Consider the following 22,698-nt stretch of genomic DNA (forward strand, 5'->3'; position numbering starts at 1 on the left):
ACATCTTGTCTGAGGCACTTTTATTTGCTTTGCTGAGTTATAAACATGCTTACTCATGCCGGAATCCAGTGAGCTTGGGTTCAAATTCCACCTTTGGCTTGATTAGGATTCTGCATGACTATGGGCCTTTGCTCATGTGTTTCACAACAGTGGGGGGGGGGGGGGGGGGTCAGCATGGTCAGGTGGCTTAGTGGTTAAAGCATTCGCTCATCACGCCGAAGGTCCGGGTTAGATTCCTGACATGGGTACAATGTGTTAAGCCTATTTCTGGTGTACCCCACCGTGATATTGCTGGAATATTGCTAAAAGCGGCGTAAAACCATACTCACTCACTCACTTGTCACAGAAGAGACCATTAATGATCACTCACCCACTCACTCACTGACTCACTCACAACAGTGGTAAACTATAGACTTGCATCATTTGAGTTTTCTCCCCTATTAAACTGATAATGTCATGATTTGTACTGAAATACAGTTCAAACATATCAAAGAGGTGTTAAACACAACTCAGTCACTAAAAACAGGATGTGAGTAAGTATAGAAACAAGAGAAAGCAGAGGATATCAAACAGATTAGCATGGTCCTTGGTATGGTGGGTATACTCATGTATCCCTCCTGCTGTGTCATCTGATCTATTGAGTACTATTGTTGACATTTGTCTCATATCATCTTTCTTATCAGTAATAGCTTTATCAAGTTATCATGGGTAAACATATTGCATATCAACAACGCTCTTATAAATATGCTTCTAGTTCTAAACATTTTGAATGATTCTGAAGAATGTTTTCACTTTTCTGGAAAATCTTCAGCATTGTTCTGTGTCCTGAACAACAAACACATCTAAATATAATCCTCTATCAGCTGATCAGTAAAAAGGACCAGTTTAGAAATACTTCATTATAACCACGATAACAGCATGTTGAATAAAATCAATATTTTCTCTTTTAGTGCTTTCACGTTTCTAAAAAGGCAACTATAATGAGGAACCCCAGACATTTTCCTTGAAAGTTGAATGATCAACTGTGTGGTTAGATAACTCTCCATGCTCACAAGAACACTTGTGGGATACGTCACAAACAAGCTACATGATGTTAGCTCTCAATGTTCAAGGCCACATGTACACAATAGGTAGCCTGACTTGCTTAATGTACATACCAGTAGTAAGCTGGTAGGCAGAGAGAATATTCAACCAGGGACTGTTTTCTTCATTATCGACATGATTTTTATATTTTACAACTGTTTTTCTCAACACTGCATAGTTGTCCTACAAAAACAGTCAGGCATAGCTCTTTTTTTACCTGTTTGCTTGTAAAATAACTGTTCAGATTTATTGTAGATTAGATATTTGATTGTTCAGAAATTATGCATCCACAATTAACTCAACATGCTGAAATCATTTGTTTTATACACTTTATTCAGATGTATTGTAGGCCATAGGCCCATGATACAATGGTTACAGTGTGGTGATGGGAGTTGGAGATCCCAACAGACTTTGCCTTAGATTCATAGCTTTTAGAATATACATGGCTAGTTTCTTAACAGTAAATGGGTTGGTAGATGACATTAAAATATTGTACTTATGTCTTGCCGGGAACTCATAATAATTCAAGGATATATATTCTGACCTCAAAACTTGATAACAATCACAAATTAAAATAAAGTGATACTCATCTTCGATATAATCATGTTTACAAACAGTACAAACTCTTTCTTCTCTAGGTTCCTTATTATGTCTACCTGATTCAATTCTTAGATGATGAGAACTACATCTGAAACGAGCCATAATACTTCTAAATTTATCACATGATAGCCTTGTAATATACATTTCAACACCAAATGTTTGCTTATACAAAGAATAATAATATGATTTCGAACTTTCATGTATAGCTGAATGCCAGTCTTGTTGGTACGATAATTTTGTCTTTTGTCATTAAACGGATTAACAGTAATTTGGCAATAGGTTTCCAAGCTGATACTTTACAATATCAGTAACGAAAGTTAGCCAGTCCCATTAAATGACCGGTAGAGTTAAAAATGTATTCTGAATTGATGCTGTTTATTTTGTTTGTTTGTCGCCGCACTGAGCAATATTCCAGCTATACGACGGTAGTCTGTAAATAATCAAGTCTGGACCAGACAATCCAGTGATTGACAGCATGAGCATCGATCCACGCATTTGGTATCAACAAAGTCAGCGAGCCTGACCACCCGATCCCGTTAGTCGCCTTTTACGGCAAGCATAATCACTTTTTACCGCAAGTATGGGTTGCTGAAGACCTATTCTACCCCGGAATCTTCACGGGTCTTTGAATTTATGCTTTTTGTCAGTTAAGTTTACAGGATTTAAGAAATCATCAAATTGTTAGTGTAAATGGCGTAGATTGGTTGCTGTGACCTGTACTAGGCCATAGTACTGGTTGCATGTGGCGTACCTAATAATCAATTTAATCTATATCTTGTCTGTATACTATCCAATCAGTTGATTGGGATTTCTAAAGATTTTTCTTGGCTGGTAGGAAACAGGTTTACTACATTGTTTATTTTACACAGTATTCTATATCAGTCACCACACAACAGGTGGTTTGAAAAAACTAAGTTTACGAGTACAGCAGAGATAATGCTGACAAGAATTTGGTTGAGGCCTTAATCTCATTTGTTGACATTCTCTACATAGGTCACTATTGGACTCTTACATCAGTATCAGGTATGTCAGATTCCTATATAAAAAAACCCATAACATTCAGCCCTTTCAGGGATGGAAATTAGCCCATTCTTCCAAACCACTTTTGTAATGTTAAGGGTATCCTAATGTCGAGTAGAATTTAAAACATATTGGGGCTTATTACTATGTTATGTTATCACCATTCGGGTTAGAAGATGATATCATGGGTAGTCCTGGGTACAGTGTTTCATCACCAAGCCTTGCCAAAATCAGTTAGTTTTGGGTTTAGTTCTCAGATTTTCTTAGATTATGACCCTTGGTTGTAAAACACATGGCTTTGCTCATTGGTCAAAATCAGTGTGGTAAATATTGTAAAATATGTGACCATGACGACCTGTCTCACTTTCAGCGGCCATATCATGATATAAACATGCTAATTGAAATAATGTTCCCGTCAGCATTAAACCCCAACTCATACTGCTACATTTTTCAGTATTAAACAGTCTTTACATGATGATAAATAACTTGCAAGTGATTCCATGTCATTTGATTTGTTAACCAAGCACTTTCATTTGCGTTTGTTTTCAGAAACTTAAACTTAAAATTAGGCCATTTCACTAGCGGACTGCGGCAAACAGGTGATGCATTACTGCACTGAGTGATGTGCCACTGATTTTGTTTTAATGTTTAAATATGCAGCCTTTGAAGCTGTTATCGTTGACTTATTTAATTATAAGAATTCACTTAAATGTATTTTTCATTTATCATGTTTAACAGAAACTGGCGTGCACACTGTGCATTAATATCTCCACAGTCTGCGAATAACACTGATGTTAAACGATGTTAAGAGCAGATGTTCGGTCAGGTAGACAAAAGCTTTTTGCACATTATCTCCCTAAAAAAATATTAAAGTCAATGCTAAAAAAAACGAAAAAAAATAACATAAGGCAGTAACATAAAAAAGTTGTTTGTTTCCTGTCCTCTTCCAAGATAGATGTCTACTGTAGATATACATAATGAGAAATATCAGATATCCTTGGATGGAGTAAACATGCCTAAGTGAACATTGTGCATGATATATATAACACAGATAGTTTCATGATGTCACATGGTAAATCATTGATTTGTTTGTTGACTTGGCGCTGACTGTTATGAGAATTGGTGACAGCCATGTCACCCAGTAGGCTTTGATATTGATTTACTGGCCGAAGTGAACGCTGAAGGAAAACCTGCGCAAATGCCTCATTTACTGGGTCACCTGCCAATCAGCTTATATAGAACAACATGTATGATGATTCCAGTCCAAGAGGTATCAGGCGGTACATGTCATTTAGTGTAAAAACACAAGAAAAGCTGCTCTTCACATGTAATTTGTAAACACTGATTAGTTTGAAGTAGTCTTTGTGTAACTGATCTACTGTGCACTCTACCAATTTCTACTGCCAAATAATCGACTTCTACTATTAAGACCCTATATTTCAGATGAAGTTTATTAAAGAAATTGACAAATGTTTGCTCCCTATATCATGATATACTGGAGGCTGTCTACAGTTAGGGTGCATTCCTAGAACCTGTGGAGGTGTGTTACTGGAGGCTGTTGAGGTACATTCCTAGAGGCTGTTGAGGTGCATTCCTAGAGGCTGTTGAGGTGCATTCCTAGAGGCTTTAGAGGTGCATTCTTGGAGGCTGTAGTGGTGCATTCCTAGAACCTGTTGAGGTACATTCCTAGCGGCTGTTGAGGTGCATTCCTAGAGGCTGTAGTGGTGCATTCCTAGAACCTGTTGATGTGCATTCCTAGAGGTTGTTGAGGTCCATTCCTAGAGGCTGTTGAGGTGCATTCCTAGAACATGTTGTGGTGCATTCCTAGAGGCTGTTGAGGTCCGTTCCTAGATGCTGTAGTGGTGCAATCCTTGAGGCTGTAGTGGTGCATTCCTTGAGGCTGTAGTAGTGTTGCATTCCTAGAGGCTGTGGAGGTGCATTACTACAGCCTGTTGAGCTTTACTACAAACTGTAGATGTGCATTATTTATTTCAGTTAGAATCTGCAGAGAGACTTTACTTAAGTCTTTTGAGGTTGTGTTATTAAACTTAGAACATATTAAGATGTGTCGTTAGAGTCTGTAGAAGTAGAAGTGCATTAATACAGTCTATGCTGGTTGTGACGTTCAACATGTGAAACTTCGAGCATATTGAATTGTGTCCTTAGAGTCTGTAGAAGCCCAGTACTAGAGTCTGTTCAGGTCATGGTTTTTTTCAAACTGTAGCCTCAGCATGTGGCCTCAAGGTAACAGTCCTGATTTTTTCCCTAAGTGAGACTCAGTACTACTGATTAGAATTAGAGTTGTAGAATTAGGGTCTGTTGGTTTGTGTAATTGGAGGATGTAGCGCTGTGCATCATGGACTGACTAAGTAATTATCTACCTGCAGCAGGCAGGGTGTTTACCATGTGAACCAGCTAGAGTTATCACATGCAGGTGATGATTGGTGCAGCCCAGCCAAGTTCCTCATTCCACAGTCAGTCCATCAGCCTCACACTGACAACATGCTAGCTTCATCATGGGCGATCATCAAGGGCTTGTCTCACAATCTTTTGGGTCTGTTTTTTCTCTTGCTTTCACTCTTGGCTGTGGGTTGCAGTGGTCAGTTTGTTTGTGATGCATCATGTCTGTATTGCCCATTTGAGTACAGCGTGAGATCATGTATCTCATGTCACAATCATGATAATTGGTTAATATAGCAGCTATGTTGCTAAGATTTTGTGAAACCAAATCTGTCAAACATGTACATGATGTAGATCATGAAAATATTCCAAATGTGTTCCTGATGTCAAGGGCTAATTTGTCTGGTTCTTTTTGTGTGAGATGGACAAACTTTGAAACGAACCCCATCATTAAGACCTAGCCTGTCCTTGACATGACCAGCTAGCTGCCCATGGTGTGTGTGGGCACACAGGCAGTGGTTGGTGCAATTATAGAGACTGTTATCCCATACTTGGTAGATAATTACAGTCCTTGTCCAGATAACTTGTTATCATGACCCATGTGATATTCCTTCCTGTTAAACCTCATTCATTGATTGTTTTGTAGATAGATACTCACCAATTACTTGACATAATCATGATAATGTAGTGATTTACCTAAAAGCCCTAAAACAAATACATGTACTTGTGTTTCATGTAACCCTACCGACCTATTGTTTCGCTTGTGACCCAAATGTTATCACTGCTGGAATAAGCTGTCAAGAAAGCCACATTTTTCAGTCAAGACAAAATATTCATCTTATCATTGCTGTAGCTGTTTTGACCTACAAAAAAATAAAATTATTGGAGAAACATTCCAGCTAACACCAATTCCAAACAAGCCTTCTTTGTTAAACATTATATGTAAAACACTTAAGTTAAAACAAACCTATGAACCTATATTTGTTTGGCCCATGTTACCTGAAACACAAGTAGTTTTTTGTGGCCTAAATTAGTAAATAGTGCTGATTAGGACTGGGACGAGTCCAAATTTATTACTCGAGTATCCAACCCCCCTATTAGCCGACCCTACCCAGGTACCCATTGTAGGATTCAAGGGATGGTTACAAAACGTCCGATTGGGAAACATTTGACTGTACTCCTGTCAAAATGTATTCAGATGCACGTATAAACCGATCTGGTCATGCATACACTGAAGTTGACTGAAGTTTTATCTTTATTCAACATATAAAGTCAAAAGGAATGGGTGCATAGTCAGAAAGACATGTGAACATTTGTCACTTATAGTGTAACCATAGAGTTCTAGATAATTTTTGCCATTAAACAATATAATCACATGACTAACCATGGGTCCGGGTAGTCCTGTGAATACTCGGGTCCTTCTCAGTACCCACCCGACCCGAGTTACCCGTCCCAGCCCTAGTGCTGATTATTGTGTGAGGTCATTTATGCTCATCCTGTAAACATGGTGAATGCATCTGGTTTCCCGTGTCCGCCATGCCCACCGGTGACACTGCCTACAGTTACAATGCCACTGTCAAAACAGCTTCCTTTCACTGACACAATGCTGTTAGGATTTGATCAAAGGTTTATTTGTATCTGACTTTGTCTGAACACATGCTTAACTCTGGATGGAGTTGTGTATTGATATTTCATTTTAGTAAGTTGGATTGTTTACAGTGTTTTTGAGCCCTGTGTCCATGTCTGTCAAGACTGCAGTTTCAGTTTACTGAGGAAAAACTACACTCATGTATTGGTGAGTGAGTGAATTGTATTTTATGGTGCTTTGAGCAGTATTTGAGTTACATCTCACTCTCAGCTTGACATGGGAGAAATGCCCAAAGTAGGTCTTTGATGTTTAATGATTTGGTGAAACCATCAAGCACAGGTATGGGGCTGACACAAACCATTATTGCATGGTAGTAGTTTTGAGAAATTATAACCATAATGATAGCTACTGTTGTCCAATTATTTGATTTGACCAATGATTGATTGGTTTTAGATTCCAACATATGAGTCAATCATGAAGATTGTGACTGATTCTTTTCCAATTATTTTTGATCCATAAGTCTGATATACGACAAGGTTTCATAGTCAGTTGCTGTTGAAAGATGTTTTGGAAGACGTGTTTGTGTTGTTTTTGCATCATGACCTATAGTTGTGCCAGTTATTTGTGGGGGGTTTTAAATACGCCTTCAGAATGGCCAGTGACTTCCTGTCACAGAATCAAGGCAAGAAAAATTGTAGGCGACATCATAATGGTTTGAATATCAAGAAACAGTGGGATACATTTTAAATGAAACAGTTTTATCAGGTTCAGGTATAATTCACATTAACTGTTGAACGATGTTGAATGTTTATCAACATGTTCTTCTTCATGATCAAGGGGCGGTCGGGTAGCCTAGTGGTTAAAGCGTTCGCTCGTCACGCTGAAGACCCGGGATTGATTCCCAATATGGATATAATGTGTGAAGCCCATTTCTGGTGTCCCCCGCCGTGATATTGCTGGAATAATGCTAAAAGCGGCGTAAAATCAAACTCACTCACTCACACTCACTCTTCATGATGATAGTTTTGGGCATACTTAAAGGAGGGAAGAATATGTCCGAGAAAGCCAGAAGGCAGAGTGAGTGAGTGACAGTGTGAGTGACATGCACTGATCATACCCCCAGGCATAACTTATCAATTATACTTGATACAGGATTGTGTAATGGCTGATGATTGATCATTACACATTACAGTTTACCTCAGCATGCTCAAGGGTGGCTTTAGAATGTTCTGTCCATCTTTGTGTTTCCTAACACTAGTGCTGTATACTACGCTTAGTCTGACGTTACCTTAGCAACATCTTCCTAGTTAAGAATGTGTGAATGACACAGAACCTCTTTCCTGAATCGTGACTCACCTGGAAGGTGCTGTTTTGAGAATTATCAGTTAATAATTTAACGGTATTGATATTAATAGTACTGTAGCCTTTCTGTCTGAATGCAAGGTGTGTCAAGTGTATGCTGCACATTTAAATCAGTATTCAATTGAAGGTGAGTTTTTCTTCATGATTGTTACGAATATTTCAGAAAAGTTTAACAATGGTAAGCCTGTGAATTTCATGTTTCAGTTGGATCAACATGCTCAGGTGTTTTTGAAAATAATTTCTTTTCAATAATGATTGGTTTACTTTTAGCTCATTTTGATGGTCCTTGTCATCTTGTCACGAGCCTTTGTCCTTCATCCATCCATCTTCCCATTAGCATGGAAATAATACTCTTCTCCAAGACTGTTGAACATAGGGAGTTTGATATAACATATTCTGCTAGTAGACGTTTCACTTTTAGTGATTCAAGATTTCCACAAATGCAGTACATTTTATGAATGAAAAGCTCTCTGTAACTATGGTAACATCCTTCTTTGCAATGAAGATGATAAAGTAAAGTTATAGTATTTACGAATGCAAAATGGCTGCTATGGCAGTTGGCGAAAAAAAAGGGGTGTTTGAAATAAGTTTAATATTAAAGTTTTGTCTCGCATATGTTCATTGTACTGTTCATTCTTCAAAAATGTTTGTTTAATCTTTGTGGGATATGATTGGCTGATTTTAAGATCAAGGTCACTACTAGCATACAAACACCTTATTATCCCCCAAAAGTTCAGATTTTATGATACGATACCTACTTCGAGCTAGGATACTTGACCCCCAAGACAAGGTCTACAGTAGGATTGAAGGGTTGACTTGAGTGAAAGGTCAAGGTTGCCAGAATTAAAAAAGCAAATACTACAAATGTTTATAGTAGGGGAAATCCAAAATGGTGACAATGGTCAAACAATGAACTATAGAATTGACAAGCCAGTTTCATATACTTTCAACCCTCTGTTGGAGTTTGATGTGACCATGTTTTGCTGTAGCTTCATTTTTTATTTATTTATTGAAACAAAAAAGAAAGGGCAGGGTGGGGTCTTACAACTTATTTGTGTTATTAAGAACTTGATGTTCACATATCACAATAAAGAAGAATAAGACGACAACAGAATACTCAGGTTTTACTTCAGTAACTTCACCATGGCTATTCTATCATGTTCCATATCAGGGATAATGTTAGGGTAGGGGCTTGTGCTTTTAACCCCAAAATTTGAAAAAAAGGCCCACATTTTCAAATACAATGGGGCATTTTAACATTGTGCTGTATGGGCATATTTGAAATTTTCACATGAAGGGCCCATGTCAGAACTTTCCTTGAGTCAACTCTGCATATAAACTTCATACTATACATTCCCCAGCTAATAGCTTACTGTCTAAAGCGCCGCGATTTGCTGTGCAGAGTTGGGTCCCTTGGGCACGCCAGAAACCTATGATTGTGGGTTCGAATCCCGGTTCACCCCGATTGTGTTTCTAGGTTTGTCAGCACCATACCCGTGCTCGTGGGTTTCCCCGAAGTGGTAAACGTCTGAGACCTTCATCACTTCGGGCTTTCCTCTCACATTAAGCTGACACGCCGCAATATAACTGGAATACTGTTTAAAGCGGGTGGAGTTTATTGGAAGCATGATTGGATACCCTACCAGACATTTCATTTCATTATGCTACCAGATAATAGACCACCTCTGTGTCGAGTGGTAGAGCGTCTGCCTGGAGAGTGGAAGGTACAGGGTTCAATCCCTGGCCATGTCATAGTAAAAGATGTTAAAAGATGGTACTTGTTGTTAGCCTGCCTGGTGCTTGGCGTTAAGGGACTAAAACAAGGACTGGTCGGCTTGGAGTCAGTATACTGTGTCTGAGTGGGGTATTCATGTTAAACTGCAGCATGGTATCTCTGTAGCTTAGAACCCAGTACTATAAAATCAGTGTCAGTTCGGACTAGTACAAGCAGCCACCCCCACACACATGCCTGCACATCGCTATATAAGTGCAATTATCTTGAATGTGATGTTAAACCCCATTTCACCTCACTACACCAGATAATAATAATGAATGTTGAAATATTGTTGGAAGTGGTCTAAAACTCAACTTACTTAATCACTTGGTGAGAGGTGAGAGTAACAGTTCAAGAATGAACTGTAATCTGTTTTGAATATTGACCTATGTAATCTGTAAGTAATCTGACCCGCACCTGTGTCAGAAGTGGGTGGGTTTTAAGTCCTGTCAGTCACCTGCCTGCCACGATAGTGGGCATGTACCCAGGACAACTTACTTTATCTGTACACGGAAACTCAGGTAACATTTACATTGTGACCATTTTAGGAGTTCATGGTTTCTCATGCATGTTGGGTAGCCTAATGGTTTTCTGTCTACCTGGGTTTTTCTTTTACAGCAATCGTACATATGAATGTAATTTCAAGAAATTCTTATCCTGAGCCTTGATATACGTGAGTAAATATGTTGTTCTCAACCAAGCAAGTTTAATCCCTGGTCCCTGCTGTTGGTCCTGGATGTTGGTTAAGTATAGTTACACATTGAGATTGTTGAGACCAAAATCCTTTTCGGTATATTGAGTCGATATTGTTTGAGAACGTAGTGTCTGTGTGAGTGAGTTCTGATTTAATACAGCTTTGAACAGTATTTCACATCTCAGTTATGATATATCACACTGTGTCACCTTAATCATTTGAGCCCATTTATTTATGCATGTTGAACTTTGGTGCAAGGCGTACTCATGGTGAAGCACTGACATCAAGGTCATAATCGGGGTGTAGCACTCACATCAAGCATCATCATGATTATTATCAGTGTTTGAAATATTTTCAAAACCCAGAAAGACAGTTGGCCGGGTGACCCATAAGTGTTGCCTGCCCTTCTTCAAAGTTACCTGCCCACCTTCAGACATTGTAAATATAATTTTTTGGCAAAAATAAGAGACAAATCAGGTAATGATTCAGTTGAAATTGCAAAAAATGCAAAAAATTACCAGAGAATCTAAAACAAGTTTTGATAAAACTGAATATGTAGGCAGTCGGACAGGCTGATGAATATTCATGCAGCCCAACAGAAAAGTTACCAGCCACGGGCAGGCAGGCAGGCAGGCAGTTATTTCAGACACAGATTATTAGCAAAGCTAACGTCAAAGCTGATGGTCATTATTTTTACTGGTCCCAGGCATCAAATTTGGGGTCCCAGATGTTACCTTAGCAACATCTTCATAGAATGTGTGAACCTCTTTCCTGAGTCGTGACTCACCTGGAAGGTGCTGTTTTGAGAATTATCAGTTGATATTAATAGTACTAGCCTTTCTGTCTGAAGGTATATACGGCATGTAAACACGTGTCACACTTCACTTGACTTCCGAGAATTGTAATGGCATCATAACACTGGACATACTCAGTGAGCCTCCTGTCTACAGAAGTCTACCCAGGGTCATCCCCTGAAGTAGCCATCAAAACATATACCCTCTTCGCCTCAGATAGGACCCATGAAGATTCCGGGATAGAATAGGTCCTCATCAACCCATGCTTGCCGTAAAAGGTGACTATGCTTGTCGTAAAAGGCGACTAACGGGATCGGGTGGTCAGGCTCGCTGACTTGGTTGATGCATGTCATCGATCTCAATTGCGTGGATCGATGCTCATGATATCAATCACTGGATTGTCTGGTCCAGACTCGGGCATTTACAGACTGCCGTCATATAGCTGTAATATTGCTGAATGAGGCGTTAAACAACAAACCAACCAACCAACCAATTGCCTCAGATAGTAAACATCTGTGGAAGATATTTTTGTGTTCATCACTTGTCCGAGCCTGCCATGAAATCAAATCTTGGTAAGTTAACTTTTAAGGATTCCCGAAGAATAAAAATAGAGTGTATGATAGGCCTGATGGACATACATACACTTCAGGACCAGTGTCTCCCGAAGGAGTACAATGAAGAGTTGTGGGATTTCTAAGTATCATGTTGACTTATGGTAAGCAGGGCTATGAAGCCAGTGTTGTATATATAGATTTGTTGTGTTGGGAGACAGTGGTGTTGGACTTATATTAGTGAAGTCCTCTATATGCTGAGGTATTGATCCTGCTGCTCTCTCCAACTGCTCTTCCGTTTGTTGCTGCCACTGCCACAAGGCCGCAGGGAGAACATGCCCTCGGTTGTTATTGTACTGGCTAAGTCCTAGACTTCGTCATTGGCTTAATGGCGCTTCTGATCTGCAGTGAGATCTCTGTCGAGACATGGAAAATTCAGGAAGGACTGGTGACATTTCCTTGTGGACAACCATTTTTGGCATTAGGCAGATAATTATTGTGTACTAGTGAAAATGAAAATGAATGTCTCTCCCTGGATCTGTAGGATTCATGCTCAGTCATTTTTTCATGTCCGTCCTTGCTTTTTGTCTATTAACCAATAATCATTATTAATAAGATAACATGTACCACTGGCATGACCAGTTTGAATCTGAATGTTAATTTTTCATGAGAAAAAGTTTAATAGTCCAAGTGGGTTGTTAGGGTGTCATTTTCAGTGTATTTTAGAGTTTATTTATTGTCATCTGAGTCATGAGGTTGAAAGAAGCTGCACTTGTGCATCAGACTAATGGCTAAAATGGTAGACAAGGATATATGTGTGATGGGAATCTTGTCTAGCTGAAATTTCCCAAGTCTAAGTGTGTTTCTGAAGGTAGACTTGGTGTTTAATCATTGGTGTTTCAATATGGTATGGACTAGTGACAGTTACACCTTGACTCTCTTAAATGCAGCACTGGTATCAGATTTGAAAAATCCACGACAATTTCTGATTGTATGTCTATGTACTATATCATGCTGTATGTAAAGTCAAGGTAATCAACTTGGAAAGGTTTCACTTCGGTAGATATCATTCATGTCAAGGTAGCTGACAAGTTTGTCATTTTCTTAAAACATCATTTTTCAGCCAAAGTTGAGCCCTAGAGCAACTGTAAAGTGCTCCAGGTGGCGTTGAATGTTCTTAAACTGTAGTCTTATTTTATGACTTTGTCCCTCATTTCAGTAAAAACTTGAATTGATTATGGTTTTTTATTTTTTTTTGTTGGATACATGTTCTGTGAAGTCTTTGAATCATTGTCAGTGGCTCCAAATCTTGTACTAGAAACAAGTTGTCCATACAAAGACTTCACTTTTAAGAACACTGTTAAAAAGCTTTTTCATGATCAAAATAACCAGACAGATAAAGGCCTATGTGCCCTCATGTGGGTCTTGTAATGTTTATGTTGCCCGGGGGAATATCTAATTATTGCTTATATTGTATATACCAAACTTAACTTGAAACTTAACCAAGAACGTCTACTAGCCCGAATAGTGATAACATAGCAATACCCCAGAAGATGTTTGAAATTCTACTAGTGCTTGCTTTTCACATTAACAGCGGGCCAGTGCTAATTTCCATCCCAGACATGCTAAATGATTTGCTAATCCAATTTAAGTACACCCTCCATGGCCCCCTGGTGTCTGCCTAATGTCATTTCATTTCTAATTTTTAAGTTTTTCAGAAACAAAACCATGATGACTCTCTATGCATTGCTAGGTAAAAGTGATTTCCTTTTTCTACTTGAGCAGTTCCGGTCATATAATCAAGGCAAGCTGTGTTAAATGATTGCTAAATAACTTTTATACATATGATCAGGGATAGAAATCATTGGCTATATCCAACTGTTCTGCAGCTTTTTTAAGACAAGTGGTTTATGTTAAATGACCAGATTCTGTCAGGCAACTGGTCCATTAGATTTTCGCTAGTCTTGGACTAATTGGCTCACAGGAGTATCTAACCCAGATGATAAAAATATTGACATTCCACCACATATGATATAATGGCTGACCCTACTGTATGTCAAAATCATTTATGTGGACCAACATACATGTACCTTTTATCAATTTTAGGATTGTTTGTTTATTGTTTAACACTGCTCTCAGCAGTATTCCAGCTGGGGGTCTGTAAATAATCAAGTCTGGACCAGACAATCCAGTGATTGACATCAAGAGCATCGATCTGTGCAGTTGGTATACGACGACATGCATCAACCAAGTCAGCAAGCTTGACCAGCCGATCCTGTTTCTTACGGCAAGCATGGGTTGCTAAAGACCTATTCTCTACCCGGATCTTCACGGAAATTTATCAATTTTGAGTGTGAATGTTTCAAAATATAGAAATTAACCTGAAACAGCATAAGCAAGTTGACTGAATCCAAGTCTAGGTGATTTCCATTTTCCTCCAGGCTGTCTAAATTTTACAGTGGGCATCAGAGGCCAGCTCAGGTCACACCTAACTAACTACATAACTCCCTTACATAACATCATGTCCAGCGAGCCATGTGCACAGTTGTGCAGGAGGTAGTAACAATGACTGGCATGTTGTGTACAAGGGTCATAGGGAGGTCGGCCTTGTCCCTGAAGGCCTGGTGGACACAGCCTGCTAGCCAGCTAGCCAGTTACGGTCAATAACCCCTGTGCCTCACCAAGTTAGCCAGTGAGCCAAGGTGGTCGGAACTGGTCAGGTGGTGCTGTGGTCGTGTGTACAGTCAGCTACTCGCAGCAGCTGCCAGACAACATCGTAAACATGTTATCGGAGCTTTGAAGATCTTCGCGTAGTGTGTATTAATTAGGCGTCCACCACATCCAGACAGATTATTTGACTATTAATAGTACCATTGACATTAGTCCTTCCTTGTGGATTTGATAACAGTCATGAAGGGAAATAGTCAAGAGGAGATATTTGTATTCAACGTGGCGGAAGGTGTAAACACTTGATGAGAGTGGCATATAAACAGGTACGGAGTAGTGTCAGTGTTGGATGGTGTCAAATACTGGAGCCGTGGGTCAGTGTATGTTAATCCTGCAGGGCTGACAATGCGACATACATACCGGCTGTCTGGCTCACCTGTCAGGCCTGTATGTCATCACATTGTTTGCAGTGGAGCTCATGAAAGCTGTCCTCATATGTCCAGCTTGAGGGCACTTGATAAGTATGCCAGCAGCCATTTGAACTGTTCTTGTTTGAACTTTGTAATGTATTTTTGTTGTTTATGCATATTTATGTTAGATCTTGCTTCGGTTCATTGACAAGTGCTTTTTAAAATTATGACAATTACAGAAAATCGAGCAGCTGTGGACATCATCTCTTTTTGCCTGTAGTCTTTAGATCTGACCTCCTAATTCACCTATTTTAATAGGTGTTATGACATGTTGTTATGACCATGATGACATAAAAGTATTTCATGATGAAAATTAAGACAATTATATTTGATTAAAAGTCGATTTGAGCATGTCAAGAGCTTTGATTGTCAATATGAATATTCACCATGATAACCAGCACTGGTGTTCACTGAAAGACATTTTGCCTCAAGATTGATTGGTTTGTTTGTGACGATGTTCAATTTGAAGTCTATTACTAAACTCTTCTTTTATAAATATGTTGGCTGGACATGGTAAATGCTTTTTCCTTTCGCAAGATGAATTAAGGGATTGTTTGGTAGATTATGGATCATGTTATGGTCAGCAGAAACAGTACCAGTGCAATAGGCAGGCAAAGAACACTAAATCATTTACAAAAGTTTTGTTTTGGATTAAAGCAACAATTACAAACACCAATTACTATGGTACTTTAATTCACATTTTACAAACTTTCTGAAATCCAAAATCTCTATTATGATCACGATTACTAAATGACAAGCGTGTCGAACGATGTTTACCTATCCTAACTCTAAAGCCAAACTGACATTACGACACAGGGTGGTCGACACGTGGCGCATATGCATGCTTTTTTCATGCTTTTAGATATGTATCCACAAGGTAAAGCAGTGTGCGCGAACTGTTTTCACACACAGAAACGAAACAGAACGACCTTTTCGGAAACATAGCATACTCACAGCAATAAACCTGTCATGACAATATCCTTATGTCCATCTTAATTGTAAAGATCAAGGGTTGCCTATACCCCCATCAGTATAGTACTGAGCTAGTCCAACCATAAGGAGTGCCCAGTCAAGATCAGTCAAGCATCCACTCAATGTGATCAACATGTTTATCCATGGTTTTTGTGGACATGCCTGAATTCTGATGCTTGTGAATAGAATCATGGTTAAAAAAATTATTTTTTATCGCATTTTAACCATGTTAACATGGTTGAAATCAAGATATTTTTTCCCCAAATATATTACTTTCTGCTTTTGTAGGATATGTATGGGATGAACAATATATGTAGTGAACAAAACCGATAGCTTTGAGTATGTCTTTGATCATGTTCCCGAGGCAAGTGAGTTAACTGACTGTAAAAGTCCAGTTTCCACCCTTGCCGAACTAGGCTGGTATTATGGAGTTACATTTTGTCTGCACTAAAGAGTCTATGCATAGTCCAATCACAATCATGCAACAAAATCGAAATTCGGTTAGTAAACTGTCATGCAGATTTTGGTCGATTGCAGGATTTTCAAAGCTTGTGCACCTCCAACTCGTTGTCAACAGATATTTTCTAAATCCCTTCATGTTTTTAATCAAGGTGCTCACATGATTTGATGCACTTCGTGATGTAAGACCCGTTTTATCACACTATAGATCTTGATTATCGATCAGATCATCTTGACTGGGCCAAAATTTTGTTTGTAGCAAATGCAAGTGAAATGAGAGGTGGAATCTGATTGGTCCATAGGAGAGGCATAGAAGGGACATAACTTGTAATAGCCACTGGTGGCGCTACGATCAAGCCCAGGAATTCCAGCATAGTTCGGCAAGGTTGGAAACTGGACTTTTAAAGTCAGTTAACCCCCTTGCCTCGGGAAGATGGTCATTGAATGACAAAGGGGATTTTCATCCCTTCCCATACCAGTCTTCTTTGGAGGAGTTGTTGCACACATTTGTGTGATCATGTAGGTGGTGAAATTCCACATTTCTGAAATGTTGGGTCAGCAGGTCCAAGTCTGTAAACCAGATGATAACAACATGAACAAGATAATGTCTTATCTTGACAGCAGGACATGCTGTGACAGATTAATTAACACAGCCACACTAGGTAATTGCTTGTTTTGTTTGTTTAACATCGCACTCAGTAATATTCCAAATATGTAATGGCAGTCTGTAAATAATCAACTCAAGACCAGACTATCCAGTGATTGACATCATGAGCATTGGGATCAATAACATGCAACCTAACCAAATCGCTGTGCCTGACCACCTGATCCATTTGGTGACCTCATATGACTGCATAGGTTGCTGGGGATAGTTATATTTGTGTTAACCATGAAATTTGCAGTGTGTGAAATCATTATTGTTTATATATTCATTTATAAGAATTGGGGGGCACGGGTGGCCCAGTCGTCTTAGGCGCCGCGATTCGCTGAGCAGAGTTGCATCCCTTGGGCACGCCAGAAACCTATGATTGTGGGTTTTGAATCCCGGTTCACCCCGATTATGTTTCTAGGTTTGTGAGCACCATACCCATGCTCATGGGTTTGACCGAAGTGGTAAACATCTGAGACCTGCGTCACTTCGGGCTAATGTTAAAAGCAACGTTAAATCCTACTCACTCACTTTAAGAATTTTTTGTGTTTATATTTATGAATGTAAAAATCTGTGTGCACACTTTACGTAAATCTGCTACGCAATATTTACACAGTGTGCACAATGGTTTTTCTGTTTATAATTCCATAGTACCCCAATAAACATGATAAATGCAAAATAATATTAAAGTGATTTCCTAAATGATCAGTCTGAAACCTGCATCACTTCGGGCTTTCCTCCTACATTAAGCTGACACGCCGTGATATAACCGGAATACTGTTAAAAGTGGTGTTAAACCCAACTCAGTCACTCACTCACTCTTAAATGATCATGTCATGTCATAACTCATACATAAATGCATTCTTGTCAATGACTGAAATAACTGATACAAGATGATGACAGCCATGGCGATTCCAGGTTAGAATAGGTCCCCAGCAAACCATGATTGCCATAAAAGGTGACTATGCTTGTCAGAAGAGGCAACTAACGGGATCAGGTGGTCAGGTTTGCCGACTTGGTTGATGCATGTCATCGTATCCCAATTGCGTGGATTGATGCTCATGATGTCCATCACTGAATTGTCTGGTCCAGACTCAATTATTTACAGACCGCTGTCATATAGCTGGAATACTGCCGAGTGCGGCGTTAAACAACAAACCAACGAACAAAATGTAAGATGACTTGGTGTTATTATGACAGCAGGCCACTGTAACCAGTTGCTAACCAATTCATGAACACAGCTACATGATGTAGTTGCTTGTACCATGTTGATGTTACATATCTTATCATGCTTATCATGCTTATCATGCTTATCATGCTTATCATGATGACATTGCTGTGTTATGAATGTCAATGTTTGCATGGTTAATGAGACTTGCTGAGACAGGAGGGGTGTACGTGCGCCAGCTAGGGATCGGTGTATTGCAAGTTACAAATGATGTTGAAAGATAAAAGGATGTTAAGTATGATTGAGGAAGTGGCTCCCCCTACTTCCTGTCATCTTTGGCTTGGGGCATGTATCCATCACCTTGCCCTGTGACAAACAGGGCCAGAAAGTATAGCCTATGTACCGCAGTCAACATAATAGTGGGCGGCTTTGTTCAAGCAGTCTGACAATAACTTTTAAGTCTCATAACTGAAACTTTCCAGTAGATTTTAGTGTTAATTTACAAAAACCAGGGCATGCTTATTGGGTCGTAAGAAATTGTACTCGTCCCAGGTTTTGGACTTTTGCTGACAGTACAACAAACCAAATGATTTTGTCTAAGTTTTCATAGTTTAGAATTTTCTAGTAGACATAATGGGTATTCAGCACTGTAATCTTCGTAGTGATTCATGTTTATATTCACCCTCGCAACAACTGATAACCTAATGAAAACATTTGCTTATAGGATGGTCAAAGGAGTTGGTGCTTCTTACATTGACTACGGTATGCACCTACCACAGACTGGGTAATGACCTTACTCACTGAGCGGAAATCAGGCTTGTGTATGTTAATGAATACAAAACAGCAGACCACAGACACCCAGCTTGTTTTGGACTTCCTTTGAGCTTTTTCTCATCATCAGTGTCAGAATTTATGAAGCCTATTATATTCTGATGAGCATAAACCGGATAGCCTTAAACATGGGGCCACAATGCTTTTACACATTTCATATGAAAAACAGTGTTATCCTTTTTGTAAAAAATCAATTGTGACAGGTGGTTTCCCATCTGTTTCAGATTTTTTAAGAATAACATGAGTTAAGTTATCCTTTTTGTGAAAAATCAATTAATGTGACAGGTGGTTTCCCATCTGTTTCAGATTTTTTAAGAATAACATGTGTTTGTGATTTGCTGTTTTTATATTTATTGGCAATGGTGGAATGTTGAATACTTGATCCATGTGAAACAGGACATGTTTGTAGTGGTCAGTAGCCATAGGTGAATGCCAGTAGCATCCTGAATAGGAAATATGGTTTATCACTCTAGTGGTAGGGGGATTAAGTAGTGAGGGCAGGGTAACCCGGGTACTGACTAACTCCACCCATGTTTAATCACTGGATACTGTAAATCTTGAAATTAACACAAGCGTGAATTCAATGCGAAAAATGCGAGTATTAAAAATCGCATTTATATCTACAATAAGACATTTTGGATAGCAGACATACCAACTAAGACATACCCTGAAAACAAACAACTATGTATTCCACATCACTGTTTATTGAGCAGCACTTGTAACAAGTATATATTAAACAATGTCATTCAAACACTAAATACATCCTGTGAATTGTCACTGCTGGGTCAAGACAGGAGTTCTTCTCACTTATATCATCACTGATCACACCTACAAGTCCAGACAGATTCCACCCACGCAACACGGTGTCTTTGTTCTTTGCGACTGCGTCAAAGGCCGACACGAGCAAGTGCGTATGTATTGTTTTAGCGGAAGTACTCTACTCAGCGCTAATAAGCGGTGCTATTTGGTGTGTGATTGGATTAATGTAAGGTTGGATTAAGGGGAGGATTCTCCTGGAAACCTGACAGAGGACATTTCTTTAGATATACATCCACTGATGCTTGAGAGGAGGGGGGTGTCGCATTCATATTCAGTCACATTTTTGGCTAGGGACCAGCGGTCGCATTCTATTGGAGACACATTAATTTCACAATTTACAGTATATTGTTTAATGACAAAAATGATCTAGTACTCCATGGCTACACTAATAAGTCACTAATGTTCGCATTTCTTTCTGATTATGCATGCATTTCTTCTGACTGATGTTTGAATTAAGCTTTAGTCGACTACAGTATATGCATGAACTATTATAAATAGGATTTTAAAATATTGCTGGGGGCTTAATCATGCCCTTTAACACAGTTAAGTTAACATTTGATAGATGAGATTATGATAAAGAAAGGGATGGAAGTTTGCCTTTGTTGTATGTGTAGAGGTTGAGATTGATGTGGATATGTGTGTGACTTTATGAGTCAAGTAACCCAAATGATGGGTCAGGTGTTAGAAATATACTCAGAGTGAGTGAGTGAGTGAGTATGGTTTTATGCCACTTTTAGCAATATTCAAGCAATATCACGGTGGGGGACACCAGAAATGTACTCAGAAGTTGAGGGTAGTGGTGGCATAGCCTAGTGGATAAAATTGTGGCCTGTCATGCTGGATACCTATGTTTGAATCCCCGCATGGGTACAATGTGTGAAACCTACTTGTCGGGTCCTCCTGACTGATGTTGGTGGATAATGGTTAAGAGCAGCATAGAACCTACATTCCCCTCCCGAGTCTGTCAGCCTGTAGCCATTCTTACTAAAGTTTGTCATATCAGCCTATACTCATCCAATTCTTAGTTCAGCCTGATATTGAGAGACTTGATTGTTGATTAAAACTCAAGGGTTCCTTTTTGGAATTATTTTCATTGAACCATATACAGAACTTTGTTTGAGGGAGGGTCATTTGTTTGTTTAGGAGTCACAGAATCCAGAGTTGTCATTATTGTGTTAATATTATTTGGGTATAGGATTACAATGTCTGTGTGTATGTTTGTGCCCAGTGAGCTGCTTAGCCGCTGAGCTAATAATTATTACGAAGATTCGTCAACAAATGTGATGGGAAGAAAAACAGAGCAAGTAATGAAAAAGAAACATCCTTAAGGCATGACCGAGATTTTTAAAAATAAATAAGTGAAAAATGTATATTATATTTTTATATAATTCACTGACAACACTAACATACGAATCGATCATATAACTGCACCATATCGCTTCATGTTAAAGGACAAGAGATAAGAAACTTGGTCAATATAAATTTGAAACTTGCGATAAAACATCACTAGACATTATGAGTTACCATTTCATTTGTATTTCCTGTTATTTTAAGATTTTTTTAGTGTACAGAGATTACTATAACCATGCTTATTTGTCTTGTAAACTAAGATGAAAAAAAAACAATACCCTGTGCACACATTCTACAAGATCACCGGTGATTCAGTTTAGTACCAAATGACAAATTTAGATGAATTTTGATGGCATGAAACGGAGGAAATTATGTTTGAAACTATTTTACCAGAAATAATATATTCTAATATTGTGTTATTTTAGTTGCAGCATTTATCATATACTGATGGAAATGAATAAGAGGACACTTAGTTTTAGACACAGTATGATATGCTAGCATGGGTTCCCAGCCCTGTCTACTAAATATGTGTTGGAAACCCTGCACTCAAACACATCTCAACATTTGATTCTGATGTGTTGAATTTGTATGCGCTCTATTTCAAATGTACTGACAGTAAAACCTATTTTCCTATATTTTTCGTTGTTCTTTTATTCGTTTCCATCAGTATATATACATGATATGTTCAAAATAATAATAACCATAAACATATAATTTTGGTATGTTGTCGGATATTTTGGTATGTTTGCTATTTTGATTGCATGAACAATATTTCATTGAAGAATCTGTAATAAATAGTCAAATAAAATTGGTCTAGCCTAACCAGGAAAAATGTGAGTCACTTAACGTCTCCGGAAACTGGATGAGGACACAAAATGGGTTTTTGATATTTAAATGAGATATCAAACATATGAAGTATAGAAACAGCTCGTTTGTTTGTTTGTTTGTTTGTTGTTTAACGCCGCACCAGCAATATTCCAGCTATATGACGGCAGTCTATCAATAATCAAATCTGGAATAGACAATCCAGGGATTGACATCTTGAGCATCGATCCACGTAATTGGGATACGGTGACATGCATCAACCAAGTCAGCGAGCCTGACCACACTATGTTAGTGTGAGTCTGATTCATGGTGTTTCCTGTTGTAAATGTAATACATACAAATCTGCAAGGGAGTTGAATATCCCTTTAAATACGCTGACTACGTGGCTAAAAAAGATTATGAACATGATCAATAGTTTTATTGAATCAACCGCTAAAAGAAGGAAAATGTGTGGATCACAGTTTGAAGATAATGAGCAAGCACGTGCTGTATTCACATGGTATTGTCGAACTTCGTTTCAGCCACAGTGGCATTAAGTGCGAACAAACATCAGTCTCTGGCTTTTTCGTAAACAATAAAATTAATGTTTTTGTAAATACCAAGACTAGTTGTTGATTTCTGA

General features: G+C 38.7%; 1 protein-coding gene across 4 annotated transcripts in view; it reads left to right on the plus strand.

The window, feature by feature from the left end:
* The window catches only part of LOC124134879 (RAC-gamma serine/threonine-protein kinase-like), a 60,699-nt gene that overhangs the window by 3,123 nt on the left and 34,878 nt on the right, over positions 1–22,698 (plus strand). The window contains exon 1 of one of the 4 annotated variants that reach the window (XM_046499957.2): positions 10,363–10,500. The exons of 2 other annotated variants lie outside the window; for them this stretch is intronic. The gene's annotated coding sequence lies outside the window, so the exon portion shown is untranslated. Of the gene's footprint in view, positions 1–10,362; positions 10,501–14,579; positions 14,860–22,698 lie in introns of those variants that run through there. One more of the 4 variants, XM_046499956.2, reaches the window with a different exon arrangement.

Source organism: Haliotis rufescens, unplaced genomic scaffold (genome assembly GCF_023055435.1).
Source record: "Haliotis rufescens isolate VD_foot unplaced genomic scaffold, xgHalRufe1.0.p SCAF_3, whole genome shotgun sequence".
Taxonomy (NCBI): Eukaryota; Metazoa; Mollusca; class Gastropoda; order Lepetellida; family Haliotidae; genus Haliotis; species Haliotis rufescens.